General features: G+C 41.8%; 1 protein-coding gene across 2 annotated transcripts in view; it reads right to left on the reverse strand.

Annotated features, from left to right (window-relative positions):
- The window catches only part of OXTR (oxytocin receptor), a 217679-nt gene that overhangs the window by 176902 nt on the left and 16883 nt on the right, over positions 1-23894 (reverse strand). For both annotated transcript variants that reach the window (XR_010337227.1, XM_064361954.1), the window contains exons 4-5: positions 23416-23508; positions 10688-10785 (exon numbers count right to left, since the gene is read on the reverse strand). The gene's annotated coding sequence lies outside the window, so the exon portion shown is untranslated. The remainder of the gene's footprint in view (positions 1-10687; positions 10786-23415; positions 23509-23894) is intronic.

The raw sequence follows: 23894 nt of genomic DNA on the forward strand, positions 1-23894 counted from the left end.
CTAAAGCCATTCATGAAGGTGGGGCCTTACCTAGTCAATTTCCAAAGGCCCACCTCATAAGACCACCACAATGGGGATCAAATTTCAACATGAATTTTGGAGAGGACACATTAAAAAACACAGCGCCATGTAGACGAACCCTGGTGTGTCTACTGAATAATCTTAAAAGACATGTGGCCCGGTCAGCTCCTTTGTCCCAGCTGACATCCAGACAATTGTCAGACATGTGAATGAGATGATCCCAAACCAGCTAGCCTCCAGCAGACCTTCCAGCTGGCCACAGATGCATAAGCAAGCCTGAGATCAACTGAGTCTGACTCATCTCAACAGTACTGCTTATGTGACATGTGAACAATGAGCAGTAATAAACAGCCACTAAGTTTAGCAGTGGTTTGTTACATAGCAAAGGCTAACAGATACATTATTTCTCAGCTTTTCCTTTCTGTTGTGCAACCTATATATTGAGTCTGTTATTTCAGTAATTAGATTTTCCTTGTCTGATATCATCTTCATCACTGCTTCTCCCTGCCTCATGTTCTAATAGCCTTCCTTCCCTCTTTAAGGGTTTATATTATGCTTATTTTTGTCTTGCTTTATCTCATCCACTAATTCTGCTTCCTCTTGCTGAGATGCAGGTTGGCAGGCTGCAGTGAGGCAGTAAGCATGGTTTAGGATGGCCTGGGGCAAATGTAAACACACTTGGGAATGGAAGGATAGAGGCTAGTGCTTAGCATCCTAAATTGCCAGTGCTAGAAGAGATCTAGGCCAGCACTTTCATTTTACAAGTGAAAACTGAGACCTAGAGAGGAGAAATAATTTGCTCAAACTCATGTAGCAAGTTAGTGTCAGAGTAGAGTCTAGAATCTAGGTTTTTTTAAATCTCCAGTTGATCTCTTCCCACTACCCTCTGCTATATCTCCAATTTCTAAAATTTTGGAGTCTTTGTTGGATTCCTTTTCACTGGTTCTACAGGCTTCTGAGCTCAGATGCCCCCCTAGTGTGTGCCACCCACTTCCAAACTTTATGACCTTCCTTGGATTCCAATCAGCTTGATCTCTTCACTGGTCCCTTGACCTCCCAGTGCTTCCCAATTTCTATACAAGAAGTTTTGCCATCCCCATTGCATGGGATGCTACACCTTCTCATTCTTACCCAGTCAGTTCTACCCATTCTTCAAGGTTCAGCTCAAACACTCTTCTTCATTTGCCTTCCTCATTCCAGTTTCTTCTCTCCCTATCCATTCTCTCTGCTCTGACCATTTGTAACCTTCTAAAACACAAATCAGATCACATTACTCCCTGCTGAAATGTTTAAATGACTTCTGATACCTTGAGGTGAAGGCTCCCACAACTTCTCACTGTGAGTTAAGGGCCTGGTCCTTGACGGCCTTTCTGGCCTTCTTTTTCTTCTGCATCACCCACCAGTGGATTTTCTCATCCTCCATCCTGTTCCTGAACTCTAGTCATGCCAGACATCATCTTCCAAACTTCCTGTGCTCTCCCAGTCTCCACAACTTTTCATATATCCTTCTCTCTTATCTTTATAATAAACTTCTACACCAAATTCATGTCCTCTGATATCTATTCATTAATCCCTCTGAGAATCACTGTATCCCGTTGTTCCCCAATCCAGCACTTGAAAACATACCTTGACCACCACATTTATCTCACTGTACTGGAGTTGTTTAATTAACCAACTCCCTCATTCAGCCTAAGGACAGGGGTGGCATCTCTTCAATCCTGAATCCCCTAGTGCTTAGCACAATACCTACCACATAGCAGGGGCTTTGAAATACTATGTGAATAAATGAATGGAAGAATAAATGCATGAATGAGTAAACAGATGGCCTTGCCATATTGTTTAACTTGTCAAACGTGAAATTTCTGTTTCTAAGGTGAAAAATAAATACTAAGCATTCAGGAAAGAGGCCAGGTGTCTCTCTCACCCCTACAATGCCTAGCAACGGGGCACGGCATGAAGTAAGGGCTGAGTAAAGACCCATCAATGGCTGACTCCCTGGCTTATTGCCTTGTCCTTGGTTCAGTTTCATTAGAGTGAAGGAATGCTCTTTACGGCTTCTTTCTCCTTCCTTCACCCCTAGCCAGTCAAGCCCAGGCTACTGCAAAATCATTTTTTAGAAATTAATCCCAGTAAAGGAACAAATTCCTTTGCCCTTAGCCATCAGAACTGGCCTGGCTCCCTGAGGGTGAGCCTCTCTCTGCAGAGGGGACCATTAAGAGAAATGACTATTCTTGGACGTCTGGTTGTAGAGTTTTGATGATGGAATTTACCAAGGAAAGCAAGGATTCATCCATCGGTGAACAGGGCTCTGAATCAGGCCCTGGATTGAGTCCTAGAGGAATAATGAGAATAATCAGATGTGGACTCTAACTTCAAAAGCTTTCAGTACAGAGGAGGGAAAAAAATGTGGATATGAAACTACAAAATCAAAGCTATAAAATGCCATAAGAATGACTCACTCCATAATTGAACCGACATTTTGTTAGCATTTACTGTGTGCTTGTGTGCATTGGGGGATACATAAGTGAATACATGATGGTTCCATCTTCAAAGAGACTATGAAATAAAGGGAGAGGAAAAGGGGTGCCTTATGATGGGGAGTGGGGAATGATCAAGGAGGTCTTGGGGGACCCTTGAAAACTGAGTAGGAATTTAGCAATTATTAGAAATTGGACTATTCCAAATGCAGTTGGAAGAAAACTCCTATTATAACCTCAATACAGTAAGAACATTTGATAAAATTTGACTTACTTTTATGTTAAAAACAAAAACACTTTAACAATCTAGAAATAAAAGGGCATTTGCTTAACATGATAAAGGGCTTCTATAAGAAGTTAAAGAGGGCATTATAATTAATGTTGAGATATTGAGAGCATTCCCCTGAATATCAGGAGCAAGTTAAGGATGTCTCCTAATACCAACTTCTATTCTACACTTAACTAGAAGTCCTAAATGGTACAGAAGATGAAAAAGAAAAAACATATGTATTATAAAGGAAGAAACAACACTATCATTATTTGCAGATAATATGTCTGTCTGCAAATAAAATTCCAAAGAACTCTCAGGTAATCATTAGAATTACTAAGATAATTTAGTAAGGTTGCTCAGTCCAAAATAGACAAAAATAATTTCATTTTTATATACAAGCATCAGGCAAAAAGTGACTTTTTTATTTAAAAAAAAAAAAAAAAGATATTTACCATAGCAAAAAAATAGGTACCTGGAAAAAAGTTAACCAAAAAAATGGAAGCTCTTCATAGAGAAAATGATAAAGTCTTATTAAGGAATCTACTAAATCAGACCTAAGTATGTGGCGATATAAACTCTATCCTTGGTAAGAATTGTAAATATGTCAACTCTCTTTCAGTTGATCTAGAGACTCATTGCAACTCCCAACACAATTCTAATAGTGTTCTTCATGACACTATGATATTGGTGCAAGGATAGATAAATACACACAATGAGTCATGTAAGATACTTAATATGAGACAAAGGTGGCACTGATGAGCTATGGGAAAAAGAGAGTGTTTTAAATAAATGGTTTTTGGCAAACTGGATAGCCACCTATTCCCTACTTCCCACCATACATGAAAATCAATTCCAAGTGGATGATAGCACTAAAGAAAAGATAAAACACTAAGCTTCTAGAACTGCACTATCCTATATAGTAGCCACTAGTCATATGTAGCAATTTAAATGTTTAGATTAATCAAAACTAAATACAATTAAAAGTTTCTCAACTAAAAGTAGTGCAGTTTCTCAGTTGCACTAGTGACATTTCAAGTACACAATAGCCACACATAGTTCTTGACTACTGCACATACAGAACCTTTCCATCATCACAGAAAGTTATATTGGACAGCATCACTCTAAAACAGGGTTCAGCAAACTATGGTCTACTGGATGTTTCGATAAATAAAGTTTCATTGGAATACAGACATGACCATTCATTTACCTATTGTTTATGGTTGCTTTTACACTATAATGGCAGAGTTGAGTAGTTATGAGAGAGATTATATGACCCACAAAGCCTAAAATATTTACTATCTGACCCTTTTTAGTGAAAGTTTGCTGACCTCTACTCTAGAAGATAACAGGAAGAATTTATTTGTAATCTTGGGATCTTGAACTGGTCATGAAATATAACCAAGAAGATGAATTGAACAAAGCTTAAATTAAGAACTTCTATTTTTCAAAAGACATTATTCAGAAGACTGAAAAGGCAAGACACAGAATGAAAGAAAATATTTCTAATGTATATAAGAGCAAATGACTCTTTTCCAGAATATATAAAGAATGTATACAAATTAATAAGAAAAATAAGAATGGTCAAGAGATTGAAACAGGTATATTGCCGCCACCCCCCAAAAAAAAGAACACCCAAATGGCCAATAAATCAAAAAGTGCTCACCAATGCCAGTTCTTCCAAATTAATCTATAGATTCAATGCACTCCCAATCAAAGTCCTGGCAAGGTACACTGCAGATACTGACAAACTGGATTCTAAAGTTTATATGGAAAGCTCAAGACCCAAAATAGCCAACACAACAATGAAGGAGAAGGAGAGACTGACATAACCTGGCTTCAAGATTTAGTTTAGAGATACAGTAATCAAGACAGTGCAGGCGGGGTGCAGTGGCCTGTAATCCCAGCACTTTGGGAGGCAGAGTCTGGTGGATTGCTTGAGTCTGAAACAAGCATGGGCAATATGGTGAAACTCCATGTGTACAAAAATTAACCAGGTGTGGTGGTGCATGCCTTTAGTCCCAGCTACTTGGAAGGCCGGGGTGGGAGGATGGTTTACGCCTGGAAGGTGGAGGTTGCAGTGAGCTGAGATCACCCCACTGCACTCAGCCTGGGTGATAGAGACTGATGGGAGGGGAGGGGAGGGGAGGGGAAGGGAGGGAAGAGAAGAGAGAGAAAGAGAAAGAAAGAAAGAAAGAGAGAGAGAGAAAGAGAAAGAAAGAAAGAGAAAGAGAGGAGAGAGAGAAAGAAAGAAAGAGAAAGAAAGAAAAAGAGAAAAAGAAAGGAAGGAAGGAAGAAAGGGAGGGAAGGAGGTAGGGAAGGAAGGAAGGAATGGGGGAAAGAAAGAGTGGTATTTGGTGAAAAAAATAGAAAAATAGATCAATGCAACAGAAGAGAGAGCCAAGGTATAGACTCACACAAACAGGGTCAACTGATATTTGACAAAGGGGCAAAGGCGATTCTAATGAAGAAAGGATAACGTTTCAACAAACAGTGCTGGAACAACTGGACATCCCTATGCAAAACTAAAAAATAAATAAATCTAAATGCAGACGTACACCTTGCACAAAATTTAACCCAAAATGAATCATAAACCTAAACATAAAATGCAAAACTATAAAATTTCTAAAAGATAACATAGGAGAAAATCTACGTTTGGTGATGGGGTTTTCGATACAACATCAAAAGTAAGATCTAGGGAGAAAAATCTGTAAATAGGATTCACTAAAATTAAAAACTGGTCTACAAAAGCTGCTTTTAAGAGAATGAAAAGACAAGTCATGACTGGGGGAATAAAAGAATTGCAAAAGACATATCATAAAAGACTTTTATTCAAACTATAGAAAGAACTTTAAACTCAACAATAAGAAAACAATCCAATTTTAAAGTAGAGACAGATCTAAGAAAACAATCAGTGGAGATATACAGATGGCAAATAAGCATATAAAAGATGCTCAAATTTTTATGTTCTTGGAGAACTTCAATTGAAAGCAGTGAGATACACTACCCACATGTTAGAATGGCTAAAATCCCCAAACTGACAGTACCAGGAACTCTCATTCATTGCTAATGGAAATGAAAAATGGTACAGCCACTTTGGAAGACAGTTTGTCAGTTTCTTAAAAAACTGTTCATGTTAAAAAATGCTCATCAGGGCCGGGCGCGGTGGCTTACGCCTGTAATCCCAGCACTTTGGGAGGCTGAGGCGGGCAAATCACAAGGTCAAGAGATCGAGCCCATCCTGGCCAACATGGTGAAACCTCATCTCTACTAAAAATACAAAAGTTAGCTGGGTGTGGTGGCGTGTGCCTGTAATCCCAACTACTCAGGAGGCTGAGGCAGGAGAATTGCTTGAACCCGGGAGACGGAGGTTGCAGTGAGCCAAGATCGTGCCACTGCACTCCAGCCTGGCAACAGAGCAAGACCCTGTCAAAAAAAAGCTCATCATCACTGGTCATTAGAGAAATGAAAATCAAAACTACATTGAGATACCACCTCACACTAGTTAGAATGGCGATCATTAAAAAATCTGGAGACAACAGATGCTAGAGAGAATGTGGAGAAATAGGAACACTTTTACACTGTTGGTGGGAGTGTAAATTAGTTCAACCATTGTGGAAGACAGTGTGGCGATTCCCAAGGAACTAGAAATAGAAATTCCATTTGACCCAGCAATCCCATTACTGGGTATATGTCCAGAGGATTGTAAATCGTTCTATTATAAGGACACATGCATACGAATGTTCATTGCAGCACTGTTTACAACAGCAAAGACTTGGAACCAACCCAAATGCCCATCGATGATAGACTGCACAGGGAAAATGTGGCACATATACACCATGGAATACTATGCAGCCATAAAAAACAATGAGTTCGTGTCCTTTGTAGGGACATGGATGAACCTGGAAACCATCATTCTCAACAAACTGACACAAGAACAGAAAATCAAACACTGCATGTTCTCACTCATAGGCGGGTGTTGAACAATGAGAACACATGGACACAGGGAGGGGAGCATCACACACTGGGGTCTGTCGGGGGGGTACCTAGGGGCAGGAGAGTGGGGGGTGGGGAGTTGGGGAGGGATAACATGGGGAGAAATACCAGATGTAGGTGATGGGGAGGAAGGTAGCAAACCACATTGCCATGTATGTACCTATGCAACAATCTTGCATGTTTTTCACATGTACCCCAAAACCTAAAATGCAATAAAATATATATATACATATGTATATATATTTAAAAAAACCTGTTCATGTTCTTACCATATGACCCCACAATGACCTTTTCTGGTATTTACCCAAATGAGATGAGAACTTATACCCACACAAAAACCTGCACATGAATGTTTATAGCAGTTTTACCCATAATTGCCAAAAAAATGGAAGCAAATAAGATGTTCTTCAATATGTGAATGGATAAACAAACTATGGAATACTAACCCAAAAAAACAGATTATTAAAAATGATAAAAAACAGTGATAAAAACAAATTAATATCAAGTCACAAAAAAAATGGAGGAAGCTTAAGTGCATATTACTAACTAAAAGAAGTCAATCTGACAAGTCTACTTACTGTATGAGTCCAACTATAGGATATTCCTAAGAAGGCAAAACCATAGACTATAAAAAGATCAGTGGTTGCCAAAGATTTGGTGGATGTGAAAAGGGATGGATAGGTTATGCACAGATTTTTAGACTGGTAAAAGTATTCTGCATGATGTTATAATAGTGAATACATGACATTATGCATTGGTAAAACCCATAGACTTATATAACACAAACAGTGAACCTTAATATACATTGTGAACTTCAGTTAACAGTAATGTGTCAGTATTGGTTCATTAGTTATAACAAATGCACCACACCAATGCAAGATGTTAGTTACAGGAAAAACTGCTGTGTGAGGGAGAGGGTATATGGGAATTCTCTGTACTATCTGTTAAACATTTTTATTTTATTAATTTTTTTTTTTTGAGGTGGAGTCTCACTCTGTGGCCCAGGCTGGAGTACAGCGGTGCGATCTTGGCTCACTGCAACTTCCACCTTCTGGGTTCAAGCGATTCTCATGCCTTAGCCTCCTGAGTCACTGGGATTACAGGTGCAGGCCACTACGCCCAGCTAATTTTTGTATTTTTAGTACAGATGGGGTTTCTCCATGGGGTTTCTCCAGGCTGGTCTCAAACTGTTGACCTCAGGCAATCCACCTGTTTCGGCCTCTCAAAGTGCTGGGATTACAGGCATGAGCCAGCATGCCTAGCCTAAATAAATTTTTAAAGGTGCTCAACCTCATCAGGCATGATGGAAATGCAAATTAAGCTATAAAGAAATACCACTAAACACCTGCCATGGGGACTAATATTAAAAAGACAATATCGAATGTTGGCCAAGATTCATTCATCTACCGAAGCCAGAATCTCACACAAGTGCTGGTGGGAATAAAAACTTCAGAAAACAGTTGAGTATTAGCTAATGAAGATAAACATATTGGCACTTTATGATTCGGGAGTTCCATTCCTAAATATATGCCCAACAGAAATGTGTTCACATGAATGCCAAGAAGACATATGCAAGAATACTCACAGCAACACTATTCATAAGAGTCTGAGTCTAATTTGCAAATTGAGAAGAGTAATAATTCCCACCCAGGATTGTGGTGAGGATTAAATATTGATACGAAGTACTCAGTGCCCTATCTGGCATGTGATATGTCCCTGGTGAGTGGAGCTAGTGTTTATTATTATTTGTGGCCTGCATCAATCAGGTTCTCAGTTGCCAAAGACAAAGACAAAAAACAGAAATTTACTCTGACTTGCTGCAGCAAAAGACGGCATTTATTAATAGGATATTAAGCTGGTCTCTAAATCTGTAAGAAAAATGAAGAACCATGCTCAAAAAGAGGTCAGGAAACTAAGAGGCTAGGTGGCAAAACACACCCCAGGTAGGGCCACTGAAATAGCTGGGTTAGATCACTCATTCTGGCACAGCTGCTCCTAGAGCCCTTCACTGAGCCTTCAGCTTACCCACTGCTCCTGCATGAACCACACGTGACCAATGAATTTCTCATGTGGCCCTTGTCTCTGTGAGACTCTTTTAAAACTCAAAGTTCAAAGTGGGAGTATCCGGCTGGCCAAGCATAGGTCACATAAGGCCAAGACAAAGAAAAGGGAATGTCTGGTCCCTTATTACTCTGAAGTGGGAGACAGGACTGTGCCTGTCACCAACGAAAGATTCCTGAAAAACAAGAGTTTGGAAGGCTGGGAGCCACAAAACAATACACATCTATTACACATTCCAGCACAAATCTAGAATATCTTAGTTTTATGTTTCACTTGATTCCCTTAGCTCTGTATGAAGGAACAAAGTGACAAGTAATATCTGGTTATTTAGAGAGATGGTCCCTGCTCTCAAGGGCATTATGGTCTAATCAGAGAAACAGACACATAGATGGTCTAACTCCCTGAATCCTCCACCTCAGTCTTCCAAGTAGCTGGGACTACAGGCATGTGGCTAATTTTTAAATTTTTTTGTAGAGACAGGGTCTCACTATGTTGCCCAGGGTGGTCTTGAACTCCTGGGCTCAGGCAATTCTCTGCTTTGGCATCTCAGAGTGCTGGGATTATAGGCGTAAGCCACTGCATCCAGCCAACATCCCTTTTCCTGCTTGGAGTTGTCCCAGCTTACACTTGGCTGTCTGCTGTGCAGGATCCAGGAGGCGAGAGCAGCAGGACATATACATGAACTTAGGAAGGGTTACCTATGACCTCCATAGTCAGAGTGGGCCAGGAGATGGGAAGGAGAGGCCCATTAAGTGGTCATCGACAGGATGCAATCAAGGGGTGCCAGGTTAAGGAACACCCAGGTTTGAAGTCCCAGCTGTACTTGGGCATGTAACCCAAAGCAAGTCAGATTTAACCTCTCCAAGCCTCAGTTTCTACATCTGCAGAATGGGGATTAGGATGAACCTCTCTTCATCCTACTTCATAGGTTTGTTGTTTCCACTAAGATGGTGATGACGATAATGATCAATGGCTACCATATAAGTAAGGCTTAGTTTAGGCACCATGCTAAGCACTTTCAATGAATTGTCATAGGTGGTTTGTTGTTATTTCCATTTTACAAGTGAAGAAAACAAATACTAGATAGGTTAAATAATTTTCACAGAGTCACACAGCTAGTACACGGTAGAGGCAGGATTTGAACCAGGAATATCTGATTCTAAATCTCAATGTCAGTGCAATGTCAGTTGGTTCTAGTCCCACCCAGCATTCGCAGTGAGCAACTGGCTAATCACGAATCCCCCCAGTTGTGGCCAGGGCGCCAGGATCAGCCAACACTCACAGCCTGGCAACCAAAGCCAAGAGATTGCTCTGGGGTTGCTTCCTTAGGTGGAAATGTAGAAATGGCAGGCACTTAAGACTTCCTTGAGTGCTTTTTACCTCATACCTATCTTTACCATCAGGCAGCATCCATGATCCCCATCGTCTCAGTACGGCGACCAGTAAGGAGGAACACCAGAGCATCTCTGGAATGGGGCAGCACCAGGGAACAGTAAAGAGCTGCGTGTGTGTCGCTGAGGAGCTAAGCCAACATTTGACACAGATGCCAGGTCCCACCCACTATTCCAGGCTGCCCATATTTTTTCTTGGAGGCAAGGTGTGTAGAGGGGCACTGAAGAAAGATCTTTGAGTAAAAAGACTGAACAGAGATTGGTGCTTTTGTCTTCTCTATCAGAGACAGATGGACTACATGGGTTGTCACTTTGTCCCCTGGATGCCTGGAAATAACAGACACCCAATTCACTCACTATCCACTCTTGGGTGACTCATTACCCTATTGTTTCAGGCCAACCTGTGTGCATTCAGGGACAAATCTGGTCATGGACAACCAACTGTGGCTCAGAAGGGCTAGGAAATCACCTACCTGAAAGCGTCTCTCTAGCCATCTGGTCACAGCAGCAAAATCCCTCTGGCAGTTGTTCAGTCTTGGAGTTTAAAAGACTTTCAAATGTACAGAGTCCTCTGGAAAAAAAAAAAGAAAAGAAAAGCAATACCATTAGGGTTTTTCATTACACCAAAAGCTTTCAGACATTCTAGGTTCATGTTGTCCTTGGTATCTCAGGAGTTTCTTTCTTTTTTTTTTTTTTTTAACGATGCCCTTAGGCCAAAAGAAATACCTAACAATTCCATTTATCAAGAAGTTAGGTATAAGCAACTTAATAAGTGTATCCTTATTACAAAAATAATACACATAATCCCTAAGGATTATCATGTGTTCAAATGAGACCATAGGTTTGGAAACGCCTTGTGAATAGTATTAATCTTTAACTTTAGCTTGAACTTGAGCTTGATATAAATGCTGGGTATTACAGCTAATATGCTTCCTTCTCATCAGAGACTATGGGAGAGACCCTTTCCCACGAATACTCTGTACTCCCAGCACCTTGCCACTGCAGAGGAAATATGGCTGATTCCAAACGATACTCAAAGCCTATTTTGTTTCCTTTAGATAATACCCTGCTGGTTACTGATCATGCCTGTTGATAAATTCCAAAAGAGCAGTTGCTATCTCAAAGGCAAGTAAGGTCATGGAGGGCAGGAAGAGCACAACCCTGAATGCAGAACAAGCACCACCAGAAACCTTACAAACAACTTCATAAATCCTGCACTGGGCTTCCTTCTTGACCACACAGGCTTCCTATCAAATATGAATGAAGAGGAGGTGGACTGTATTACAAAATTAATAATGTAAGATGGTGGCTGCCAAAGCCATTCATAATCATAATTGCTTTTGCATGCGTTTTCTTGAAAGCAATTTCATATTTGTCAGGAACCAGGAATGAAGGCTCTTCCTTTGATACTTGTATGTACAGGCACAAAATAGAGTTGAACTTTGCTGCACACAATAAATGTGTTCTGAAAATATGTGTCTAAAGTCTAATAAATAGAATTTTATCTTGCCCATGTTAAACACAGAAGAGAATGTCTTCTTTAATGGGAATGGGAACAATCTCCCACTCTTTTGCCCATTTGTTATTTTAGATGTTCATAGATAATTGCCTAAAGTACTTAGGTCATGTAGAATTTCAAATCAAAGGAAACGTTACATGATCTTTATAGTCAATATAGGGTTTTTGTAGTTGCAGAGGTACTGGAAAGGGGAAGTAGATGCAGACTATAAAGGGTATATAGTTCTAAACTGCATTATGACACTGAAAAATCTGCTCATTAGATTAACAATTAGGCTAATTGCAGGATTCCAGGATAAAGGAGGAGCTGAGAGCCTGACCCAGGAGAACAAAAGGGGCATGAATGAATGAACAGTTTCCTGTGAGCACAGGATAGTCTCGGAGCATGAACTTCTGGTGACACTTCTAAAGGACAATCAGAGCGTCATCTGAGTTAAGAGATGACAGAAACTCTCTAGTGCTCCTTGTAACAGATTCCAAGTCACAGAAGAGAAACCGGAACTCTGTCTCCCCAGAATCTGAAGTCAGGCACATCAGGGTTTGAATTCCACGTGGCTTTGGGCAAGTTGCTTTCTATCTTTGTGCCTCAGTTTTCACATCTGTAAATTGGGGACAATAATACCTTACAAGGCATTATGTTTCAATGCAGTAATGTAGAAGGTAGAGCTTCACAACAGTGAAACCTTTATAGGAACACTTATTTTCCTTCCTGGCTCTAGGCCCAAGAGGCCACAGATTAGTGAGCTGCCTCTGGCCAGTGATTCTTGTACTCTCTTCTGTCAGACATTCCCTTACTCAGTGGTTCTCCAATTTTGGTATGTACCTGAATCCCCTGGAGAGCAGATAAAGAATTCAGAGGCCAGGAGTGGTGGCTCACACCTATAATCCCAGCACTTTGGGAGGCCGAGGTGGGCGGATCACGAAGTCAAGAGATCGAGATCATCCTGGCCAACATGGTGAAACCCCGTCTCTACTAAAAATACAAAAAAATTAGCTGGGCGTGGTGGCGCGCGCCTGTAGTTCCAGCTACTTGGGAGGCTGAGGCAGGAGAATTGCTTGAACCCAGGAGGCGGAGGTTGCAGTCAGCCAAGGTCGCACCACTGCACTCCAGCCTGGCGGCTGGTGACGGAGTGAGACTCTGTCTCAAAAAAAAAAAAAAAAAAAAAAAATTCAGAGGCCCCAGCTCACTGATGTAGGAGAGAGAGGTTTGGCCTGTCTGTTTTCACCAAATTCCCCAGATGAGTCCAATACAGGCCAACGATAGACAACAGTGATATGGTTTGCCTCTGTGTCCCCACCCAAATCTCACCTTGAATTGTAATAATCCCCACGTGTCAAGGGTGGGACAAGATAGAGATAACTGAATCATGGGGGTGGTTTCCCCAGGCTATTCTCATAGTGAGTGAGTTCTCATGAGATCTGATGGTTTTATAAGGGGCTTCCCACTTTTTGACTCATTCTGTCTCCTACCACCCTGTGAAGAGGTACCTTCTGCCATGATTGTAAGTTTCCTGAGGCCTACCAAGTCATGCAGAACTGTGAATCAGTTAAAAACCTCTTTTCTTTATAAATTACCCACACTTGGGCAGTTCTTTATAGCAGCAAGAGAATGGACTAATATAATGTCCAAATGTGTTTATAGCCCAGGAAAACTTTCAGCAAGAGAAGAATCTTACATAGATCTGTTATCCAAGTTAGTTCAGGGGTTCTTAATCTTGGCTGTGCACTATACTCATCCAAAGAGTTTTTTGTGCTACTGAGGCCCAGGACCCACCACCAGAGAACCTAATATAATAGGTCTGTGGTGTAGCTGAGCATCTGGATTTCTGAGAACTCCCAAGATGCTCTAATGTGCAGCAAAGTGTGAGAAGCCTTTAGTTAGATCCAAGTGAGGTCCCCAGTGGCCTCTCCTTACTCCTCCCAGCTCTTCATTTCTGTGCCCCAATGTGGGCCAAGTCATTACAACCAAACCCAAAGGGCTTCAAGACAGTGTACAAACCAACCGACTCCAGTGTTAGTCCAAAGTGTTCTGCCAAGCTGCTTCAACTCAGAACATTGTTTAGCTCCAGATGAGTAGGGCCAGCATCATGGAAATGAGCATAGCATGTCTGCAACATATTCTGGGCAGAGTCTGCCTCCAGCATTGTACTCCAGTCCCCTAGGGTCTAGCAGTCAGTGACTGTCATCCTACTGGAATGCAGACTTCAAGAGGGTAGGTCTTTTGTCTGTTTTGTTCAGATATCTCCAATATGTAGAATAATATCGGGCACTTAGTAGATGCTCAATAAGTATTCATTGAATAAATGAATGGATGAGTGAATGTGAGAAGAAATTAGTTTCGGGCTTGTAATTTTTACAGAAATACTTACATTTCTATGATGGCATTTTTATAAAGATCAAAAAACTCTAAAACCCCCAAGAGATAGAATGTTAGGCACCTAATAGGTGGCTGGCCAGGGAGATTCCTTAGGTCTGGGAAACCTCAACAGTTCTCAATTCATACTAGGTATGATATACACAGGGACCGTACCTACACTATCTGGCTGAAGTTAGTCAAACTGTGTTCTTCAGAGCCCTGTGGCTTCCACCAAGATGTCTGAAGGGTCTCCATGGAGAGAAGGGTCTTTGTGGAGAGGGTGGGTTGAATGGGCAGGATACCCTGCTCCCTAAAACTAGCATCAACCAAGAGCACTCCATGGTTATCCATTTTATATATTCCATGTCCAGGTATTTCCAGTGAAAAAAAATGGATTTTGAACTTTTAAAAAATTAGTTTGAAACAATGCTGACTAGATCCTTTTGCTAAACAAATAAATCTTTATACTTCCTTTATCAAGGGGGAGGGCTTGTCTCCAGCTGGTGGAAAGAAGAGGAGCTGACACCAAGGGAATCATCCAGAAGGATCCTTCCCTTTGGTGCGACATATCCCTTCAGAGTCTACGCAGCCCATGAAGGGGAGGACCTGTGACCTCTCTCCATCCACTCCAGACTCCTGCAGCCTCATCAGTTCCTGCTCTAGTCAATCTAGATATGAAGCTTTGGGAATAAGAAACAGGATGTCATCATTCCTCAGCTCAAAAGGAAAACTGTCCAAAGCTTAGCCATTAAAAAAGAAAGTCATGAAAGAAATGCCCACCCAGCCCTGCAGAAAGCTCTTAGCCCATAGAGGTATTGCAATGTGCATTCCTGCAGTCTTGCATTCTTGTTTGCCCTGGGATGACAGCAATAAGTAACTCATATATAGTTGCTGTGGTTTGAATGTTTGTATCTCCTCCAAAAATCATGTTGAAACTTAATCTCCAATGCAACAGTATTAAGAGGTAGGGTCATTAGGAGATGATTAGGTCATGAGGACTCTTCCTTTATGAATGGGATTAAGATCCTTATAAGAGGCTTCCCACAGCCCTCATACCCTTTTAGCACTTCTACCTTTCACCATGTGAGAATACAGCCTTTGTCCCTTCCAGAGGATGTAAAGGTATCATGTTGGAAGCCGAGAGCTGCCTTCACCAGATAACAAACCTGCCAGCACCTTGACCTTAGACTTCCCATCCTCCCCAACTGAGAGAAATAAATGTCTACTGTGCATGTAAATTTTGTATTTTCTGTGGTATTTTGTTATAGCAGCACAAACTAAGACAATCATACACTGAGAAAATCCTTATTTGACCTTCAAATATGTGAATCCTGGGTAGTAGTGATAATTGCCAATACTTTATAAACTGTTTTCTCCATTAGACTGTAAGCTTGTTAAGAACAAGAACAAATTCTTATTTATGTTTTTATTCACAGAGCCTGACACATAGTAAGTGGCCCATAAATTGCTATTGCTACACTCAAGTTCATACATATTCTGTCACTTAACATTCCCAACAATTCTGTGATAGAGATATTTCCACTAACTTCACTTTATAGTTATACAAACTGAAAATCAGAAAAGGTAGCCCAAAATTACAACTATCCTGAGATGGATGCAATAATAGAACTAGAATCTTAATCCAGGTCTTCTTAGCCTAAATCTTATAGTCTTACAAGAGCGTAAGGGTTGTGAACTGAGTCTGAATGGACCCTATCCAAAAGTTGGGTCCACTAGAGAAAAACAGGGGTGCAAGTCTGCAGTCTAGGTCTGGAGGAAGGGTTCCTCACCTGAGAAGACTATTGCCTCCTACGGGCTCTTGGCCCTTCAGGATGAAGCGCTTTCTGGGGCATCCTAGGGATCCAGCATCGTGTCTCTTTCTATATCTCTGGCTCTGAGTCACACTTGTCAGCTCATCTCCAATGATCAGACTGTTTGTGCCCTGACTCACTTGGGACAACAGAAAAGAATAGCAACTTGGTTGACCTGGTTTATTCCCCATCCTTTCACATCAATGACAAAACAGGACATTTAATGTAAGACCCTGGGGAAGTGTCTCAGAGTTTGGTGTCTCACTTTTGCTAAGGTGAAAAATCCTACTATCCAGAAAAAAGTTCCAGATCTAAGCACCCCAATGCCAAGAAAGTGAGGCTTTTCTAATAATAGGCTAATTTATAGCCACAGCCTACAATAGGCCTTAATGTTTACCGACGGGAGAGAAAGTTGATTCAGTTGGGTAACATTTGCCTGCCACATTTAGAGGCACCACATGTAGAAACAATGGTGTCCACTGGAAGGAGGGAACATCTCTTCCTACATGTTTCTTTTTACAAGGATAAAAGCTTTGCCCAGAAGTCCCTTTCATGTCCCTTGGCAAACTAGCAACACATGCAGACACCGAAGCCAATCTCTAGCAGGGGAAATGGAACTGCCATGATAGGCTTAGACCAGTCAGGACTTGCCCCCGGAGCTGGGGATGGGCCACTCATTTCTGAATTCTTGATCCCAATGGAGAGATGGGCAACAAAACAAAAGGAAGGAGGAGGAGAGAAACAGCAGTTCCCTAAACTGCTACCAGTGTTTCTTACAAAGTTATATTATTACATTCCATCTACTTGCTGATCCTAGTATGCAAACATTAAAATTATTATAAAAACATCGTGGCAACACGGACTGTCTTTTAATTTAATAAGATGAAAAAACTCGAGACAAAAATGTATGCGTACTAGAATTGCAGCATACAAATATACTTGTATGTGGATAACACTGGAAGATCAGGATGAAATTAATTCATTGATGCATCAGATGAAGTGATTAGATTGACCTTATTTTTCAATTTCCCAAAATTCTGTAATTTAAAAAAAATTGATGATTGTAATAATGTAATTAAAAATAAACAAGATCTCTATTGGCTGCATTAAGGTGTGGCGGAGATACTGACATGCAGGTAGAGTACATAAATATTCCAGCCTAGGTTAAGGCTCTTCTGAGAGCCAGGTGCTGCATGGGAGGAAATGATTTCTCAAGGTGATATCATGAGCATACAGATACCTCTCTAAATAAAAGTAAGTTTGTCTTTTAACCACAGCATATATTTTTTAAGTGTTGGATGAATTTAAACTAAATGCAAAGGGTATGTTAGCTGGCCCCACATTAAATATAAGTTCCTTGGTTTACCCAGAATTCACTCTTGGAGGCCCCAGAAGGAACCAGAAATATAGGTGGTTATGTTCCAGAAAATATAGGTGGTTCTCTTCCAACTAAAGCTAAGCTACAATGAGAGGCTTGTGTGCTGCTCATTGGGAGGGACAAAGAGGGCTTTCTGCTTTGTCTCTGGTCTATGCAAAAAATAGAAGAAAAAAAAAGAGGGCTTTCAAAAATCAGCATGAAATCTCAAGTCTCAAAGGCAGACACTTTGCCTGTAGGAACTGGTTGGTGATAGAGCAGCTCCTCTCTTGGCCAGCTCTGTGTAGCAAGACCTCGGGCTGAGTAGCAGCAGATTTTAGTACATTAAGTGACAATTAATAATTCTCCTGTACAATTCCAGCTTGTCTTAGAAAAAGAGGAATTTGCCTAAAATAGAGAGGTTCCCAATTGATTGCCCCCATCTGGGCTTAGGCTAGAAAATATTTGAGGGCAGAAGATGGCTGGCTGTCCCACTAGCAGTAATTCGTTTTGAGGAGGGACATTCACACTCAGGTAAAGTCCTGGGTGTGTGATATCCCTCTGAATGTCTTCTCTCAGTTTCCTTTGTTTAAGGTATGATGCTCTCAGCTGCATGTAATAGACAGCTGTCTATTACAAAATTACATCTCAAAATAACATTAAAGACAAATATTATTTAACATAAGAATTCCAGAGCTAGATGAGCAAATTCAGCTGCTCAATGCCATCTTCAAGGACCGTGATTTTCTCCATCTTTGTGCTCTGCCATCTTTAATCTGAGGCTCTGCCCTTGGACTCACTCCCTTCAAGGCGGTGAAATGGTGGCCCCTTTGGCAGCATCACATCCAGACACAATGCTGTCCAGAAGAAGAACAAACTTTCCATCCTTGAGTCTGTCTCTTTTGACAATAAGAAAGCCTTTCCCAGAAGCCCTCTAGAACACTTCTCACTTCTCCCCACTTTTTCTTGACCACAGTTGCACTGAATGTTCATGCCTAAACTAGTTACTGCCAAAGGGAATGAAATTGCCATGCTGTCGTGAAGGGCATGGTCGTGTGAAGGTTAGATTAACCAAATGGAAGCAGAGTTTTATCAGATAGGCAGAGGGGAGTATACGGAATTAATGAAAGCATTGCTATACCTAGGTGCCCCATACTCTTGACATTACTCCCTTTCCCTACAACCAAAACACACATCCCTGACCTCTACTACTTTTAGATCTTTAGCACCTACCCCATCTGAATGGCAGTCTCTTTTTAATAAGCCTGTTATCCGGTCTGTGCAGGCAGAAGAAATTCTCTTGTTAAGGGGTCTCACTTGGAAAATATCACCCCTTCTGTGGAGCTCACTGGGAACTCCTTCCTCGGTCAGAACCCCTTCTTCTCCTGTGTCCCACATCACTGTCACACTTGCCATTGTCAGTCTCCTTGTTTAGTCAGTTATGTGTTTTTCATCTTCCCAAAACAAGACTGTGAGCTTCCACAGGATAGCCAATATACCAAGTTCTTGTCTTGGTTCCCAGCATCTGACTCTCTAGCTAGCACATAATAGGTGCTCTGTATTTGTTCAGTCGAAACCACCAGTTTTTTTGCATCAAGTGAGAGCCAAGTACCCACCTAGCACACCCAAGTCCGGCTACTCAAAGCAATGCCTTTGCTTCTAGTTAAAAACAGTTTAAGGAAACATGAAATGTGTGTCTAGCTAGGTGCGAGGCTATGCGCTCCATTTGTCTGCTGGTTTCAAGCATGAGTGGAAAGAATCTGCATCCTTGACATGTTGCTGAGCAGCACCATGGGTCACATGGGCCACAGTGAGCATCCCCTGCAGTGTTTCCCCCAGTGTCCTGCTAGAAGAGGGCCAGTATGATCCCACAGAAAATGTCCCAGAAGCATAGAGAGCATGCAGGAAAGGGGCCCATTCCTTAGCACTGACTTCATCTTTAAAATTAAGTTCAAACCAGTTCCTGTTCACTCCTACTTGGTAAGAGCTGTCCTGACAGTCTTCAGGATGACCAGATCCTTTGCTATATAATTCCTTTCTCTTCTTGCACAGCCAGATGCATGTGAAGACAGCTTTCTTGCCTCCCTGTCTCTGCTTCTGCACTAAAGCCTGTAACTCCTCCATGGTTCTCCACATGACAGCAGGATCCTCTCAGTCTCCTGGCTGACCTCACTCATTCAAAAACGTTTTAGCTTGTCAATGTTCTACAAATACAAGAGGTAAAGAAAGCCAGCCTAACAGTAATTAGAGCCATAAAAGCAGACTTTATTCAGGAACTATTGCAATAGAAGAAATGAGGCCTCAGGACTCTTAGAACTCTTGAACCTTAGAACTGGACTCCACTCCAAATACAGCAAGGACAAGTGAAGATTTACAGCCAAGGAGCAGGTTGGTGGGGGACAGTCAGTAGATGGAAACATCAGGGTAGGGTTGGATTGGGCTAAACCTACTCGACATCTCACTGAAGGTAGACCAGGGTGATCATATACTGAGGGTGAGGGATAAAGAATTTGATCAGATACCAAGTATGAGGAATTCTCACTAAAGTGACTTGTAAGATTTTTTAAATTTTGTTTTTAATTGACAAATAATTGTATATATTTATAGGGTACAATATGAAGTTTTTCTATTTATTTATTTGTTTGTTTGAAATAGGGTCTCGATCTGTCACCCAAGCTGCAGTGCAGTGGCACAATCTTGGCTCACTGTAGCCTTGACCTCTTGGGCCCCAGTGATCTTCCCACCTCAGCCCCTCAAGTAGCTGGGACTACAGGCGCATGCCACCACAACCCAGTAATTTTTTTTCCTTTGGAGAGATGGGGTCTCCCTATGTGGGTCAGGCTTGATGTTTTGACATATGTTTACATTGCAGAATGATTCCATCAAGCTAATTAACATATCCATCACCTCACTTACTTGACATTTTTCAGGCAACGAAATTATTTAAAATCTACTCGTTTGGCATTTTTTTTTTTTAAGACAGTCTCACTCTTTCACCCATGCTGTAGAGCAGTGGTGTGATGACAGCTCACTCTTATCTCAGCCTCCTGAGTAGCTAGGACTACAGGTATGAGCCACCACACCTGGCTAACTTTTTTTTTTGGTAGAGATGGGGATCTTGCTATATAGCCCAGGCTGGTTTCAAACTCCTGGCTTCAAGCAATCCTCCTGATTTGGCCTTCTTTTAGCAATCCTGAAATACACACTACATTATTATTAATTATAGTCACCACTCTGTATAACAGATTAGTAAAACTTATTTCTCCTATCTCACTGAAACTGCGAACCTGTTGACCAATATCTCCCCATTCCTCACCCATCCACTCTTCCATCCTCTGGTGACCAACATTCTACTCTCTACTTTTACGAGTTCAACTTTTCTAGGTACCACATATAAACAGGGCCTTGCAGTATTTGTGTTTCTGTGACTGGCTTATTTCACTTAGCATAGTGTCTTCCAGGTTCATCCACGCTGTTGAAAACAACAGGATTGATTTTCTTCTCTCTTAAGGCTGAATAGTATATTCCATTGTGCATATACACATGCTTTCTTTAACCATTCAAGGCAATACGCAGACAAACACAAAAGCACAAATGCCTTCTCTCCACCCTGTTAATAGGGCCCACCAGAAGCAGTATGCTTCCACTGACAAGGTCAGAAATGCACCTTCATTATCCTATGGCAAGGATACAGCAACTCTCCAGCCCTATGTCATTAGTTAGCTTGAAGGGCTCTCATTTGCCTTTCCTTTCCACAGGTACCACGCTGATCCATTACACCAATGCCGTTATGCTAGTGAGCAAGAAGTAGCAACTACTCCAGACTTAGTAAAACGTTTGTGTCAGAGGGTGAAAAACAAATCTGATTAAAATTTGGAGGCCTCTACCTTGGTGAAATGTCTAGTGTCCAGTGGTATGGGGCATGTCAACATAGCCCTTCTAAGGTGAAGGATATGTTTTTGCATCTGGCCGTTTCTACAACCAAAATAAAGGGCTCATAATACCCAGGAGGCTTCTTTGGATTTTGGAGGCAACACAGTCTTCATTTGGGTGTGTCTCTCCCCTTTACTGAGTAACCCCCAAAGCTGCTAGTTTTGAGTGAAGCCCAGAATAACATAAGGCTCTGCAATAGGTCCAGGCTGCTGTGCAAGCTGCTCTGCCCCTTGGGCCACATGACCCAGCAGATCCAGTGGTGCTTAAAGTGTCAGTAGCAGATAGGGATGCTGCTTGGAGGCTTTGGCAGGTCTCTATAGATGAATAACAGTGGAGACTGCTAGGATTTCATAGCAAGGGATTGCCATCATTTGCAGATAACTTCCTCTTCTGAGAAACAGCTCTTGGCCTGCTATTGGGCTTCAGGAGAGATTGAATGCTTGACCATGGACTATCACTTTACCAACTTGAGCTGTCATGATCTAGGTGTTATCTGACCCACCAAGCCATAAAGTTGGGTGGACATAGCAAGACTCCTTCATCAAATGGAAGTGGTGTATCTGTGATCAGGCCTGAGCAGGTTCTGAAGGCACTAGTAAGTTACATAAAGAAGTGGGCCAAATGCCCATGGTTCCTATTCCTGCCATGTTGCCTTCTCTTTCCCAGCCCGCACCTGTGGTTTCATGGGGAGTTCCCTAGATCAGCTGACAGAGGAATCGAAGACTCTGGCCTGGTTTACAGATGGTTCTGCACGACACGCAGGCACCACCTGAAAGTGAACGCTGCAGCACTATAGCCCCCTTCTGGGACATCCCTGAAGGACTGTGGTGAAAGAAAATCTTCCCAGTGGGCAGAACTTCAGCCACTGCACCTGGTTGTGCACTTAGCTTGGCAGGACCAATGGCCAGACATGTGATAATATAGATTCATGGGTTGTGGCCAATGGTTTAGCTGGATGATCAGGCACTTTGAAAGAACATGATGAGAAAACTGGTGACAAGGAAATCTGGAGAAGAGGTATGTGGATAAACCTCTCTGAATGTGCAAAAGATGATGTTTGTGTCCCATGTGAATGCTCACCCAAGGGTGACATCAGCAGAGGCAAATTTTAATAATCAAGTGAATAGGGTGACCCATTCTATAGATACTAGTCAGCCTCTTTTTTTTTGAGACAAGGTCTCACTCTGTCACCCAGGCTGGAGGGCAATGGCATGATCTTGGCTCACTACACCTCTTGGGTTCAAGCAATTCTCTTGCCTCAGCCTCCTGAGTAGCTGCGATTATAGGTGCATGCCACCACGCCCAGCTAATTTTTTTTTGTATTTTTTGGTAGAGACGAAGTTTCACCATGTTAGCCAGGCTGGTCTCAAACTCCTGACCTCAAGGGATCCTGCTGCCTCGGCCTCCCACCGTGCTAGAATTACAGGCGTGAGCCACCATGCCCAGCCTAGTCAGGCTCTTTTTTTCAGATAACTCTGTCCCAGCCCAATGAGCTCATTTAAAAAATCAGCCCTCATGGCAGGGATGAAGGTTATGCATGGGCCCTGCAACATGGACTTCCACTCCCCAAGGCCTATCTGGACACCACTGAGTGCCCAATCTGCCAGGAGCAGAAACCAACACTGAATTCCCAGTATGGCATAATTCCCTGGGGGTAATCAGCCAGCTACCTAGTGGCAGGCTGATTACACTGGACCACTTCTATCATGGAAGGGGCAGCATTTTGTTCTTGGTGAAACAGACATTTACTCTGGGTATGGGTTTGCCTTTCTTGCACACAATGCTTCTGCCAAAACTACCATTGATGGAATTACAGAATGCTTATCCAGTGTCATGATATTCCACACAGTATTGTTTCTGACCAAGGAACTCACTTCATAGCAAAAACAAGTACAGCACTGGGCCTGTGTTTATGGAATTCACTGAAGTTACCATGTTTTCCACCATTCTAAAGCAGATGGCATATGTAGAACAGTGTGACGGCCTTTTGAAGACTAATTTACAGGGTCAACTAGGTAGCAATACCTTATAGGGTGGGGATAAGGTTCTCCAGAGGGCTGTATAGCTCTGAGTCAGCATCCAACATGTGGTGCTCTTTCTCCCATAGCTAGGATTCAAGAATCCAGAAATCAAGAGGTGGAAATGGGGGTAGCCCCATTCACTATTACCCTTAGCAATCCAATAGCAAAAGTTCTACTTCCTGTACCTGTGACCTTATATTCTACTCACCTAGAAGTTGTAGTTTCAGAGGGAGAATCACTGTTGTGATTCCATTGAACTGGAAGTTAAGACTGACACGTGACCACTTTGGGCTCTTCATGCCTGTGAATGAACAGGTGAGGAGGAAGTTACAGTGATAATTGAGATGACTGTTCCAGACTATCAAAGACAAATTGGACTACTGCTTTACAATGGAGATAAAGAAGACTGTCTGGAATACAGGAGATCCCTTAGGGCATGTTTTAGTATTACCATGACCTGTGATTAAGGTCAAGAAATAACTACAACAACCCAATCCAGGCAGGGCTACTAATGGCCTAGATTCTTCAGGAATGAAGATTTGGGTCACTCCCCTAGGTAAATAAATATGAGTAACTGGGATGCTTGCTGAAGGAAAAGAGAATACAGACTGAGTAGTAGAAGGTAGTTATATGTGCCTGCTATGGCCATGTGACCAGTTACAGAAACAAGAATTGTAATTGTCATGA

The sequence above is a fragment of the Aotus nancymaae genome, unplaced genomic scaffold (assembly GCF_030222135.1).
Source record: "Aotus nancymaae isolate 86718 unplaced genomic scaffold, 86718_ANA_hifiasm-v0.15.2.pri h1tg000046l, whole genome shotgun sequence".
NCBI classification, from domain to species: domain Eukaryota; kingdom Metazoa; phylum Chordata; class Mammalia; order Primates; family Aotidae; genus Aotus; species Aotus nancymaae.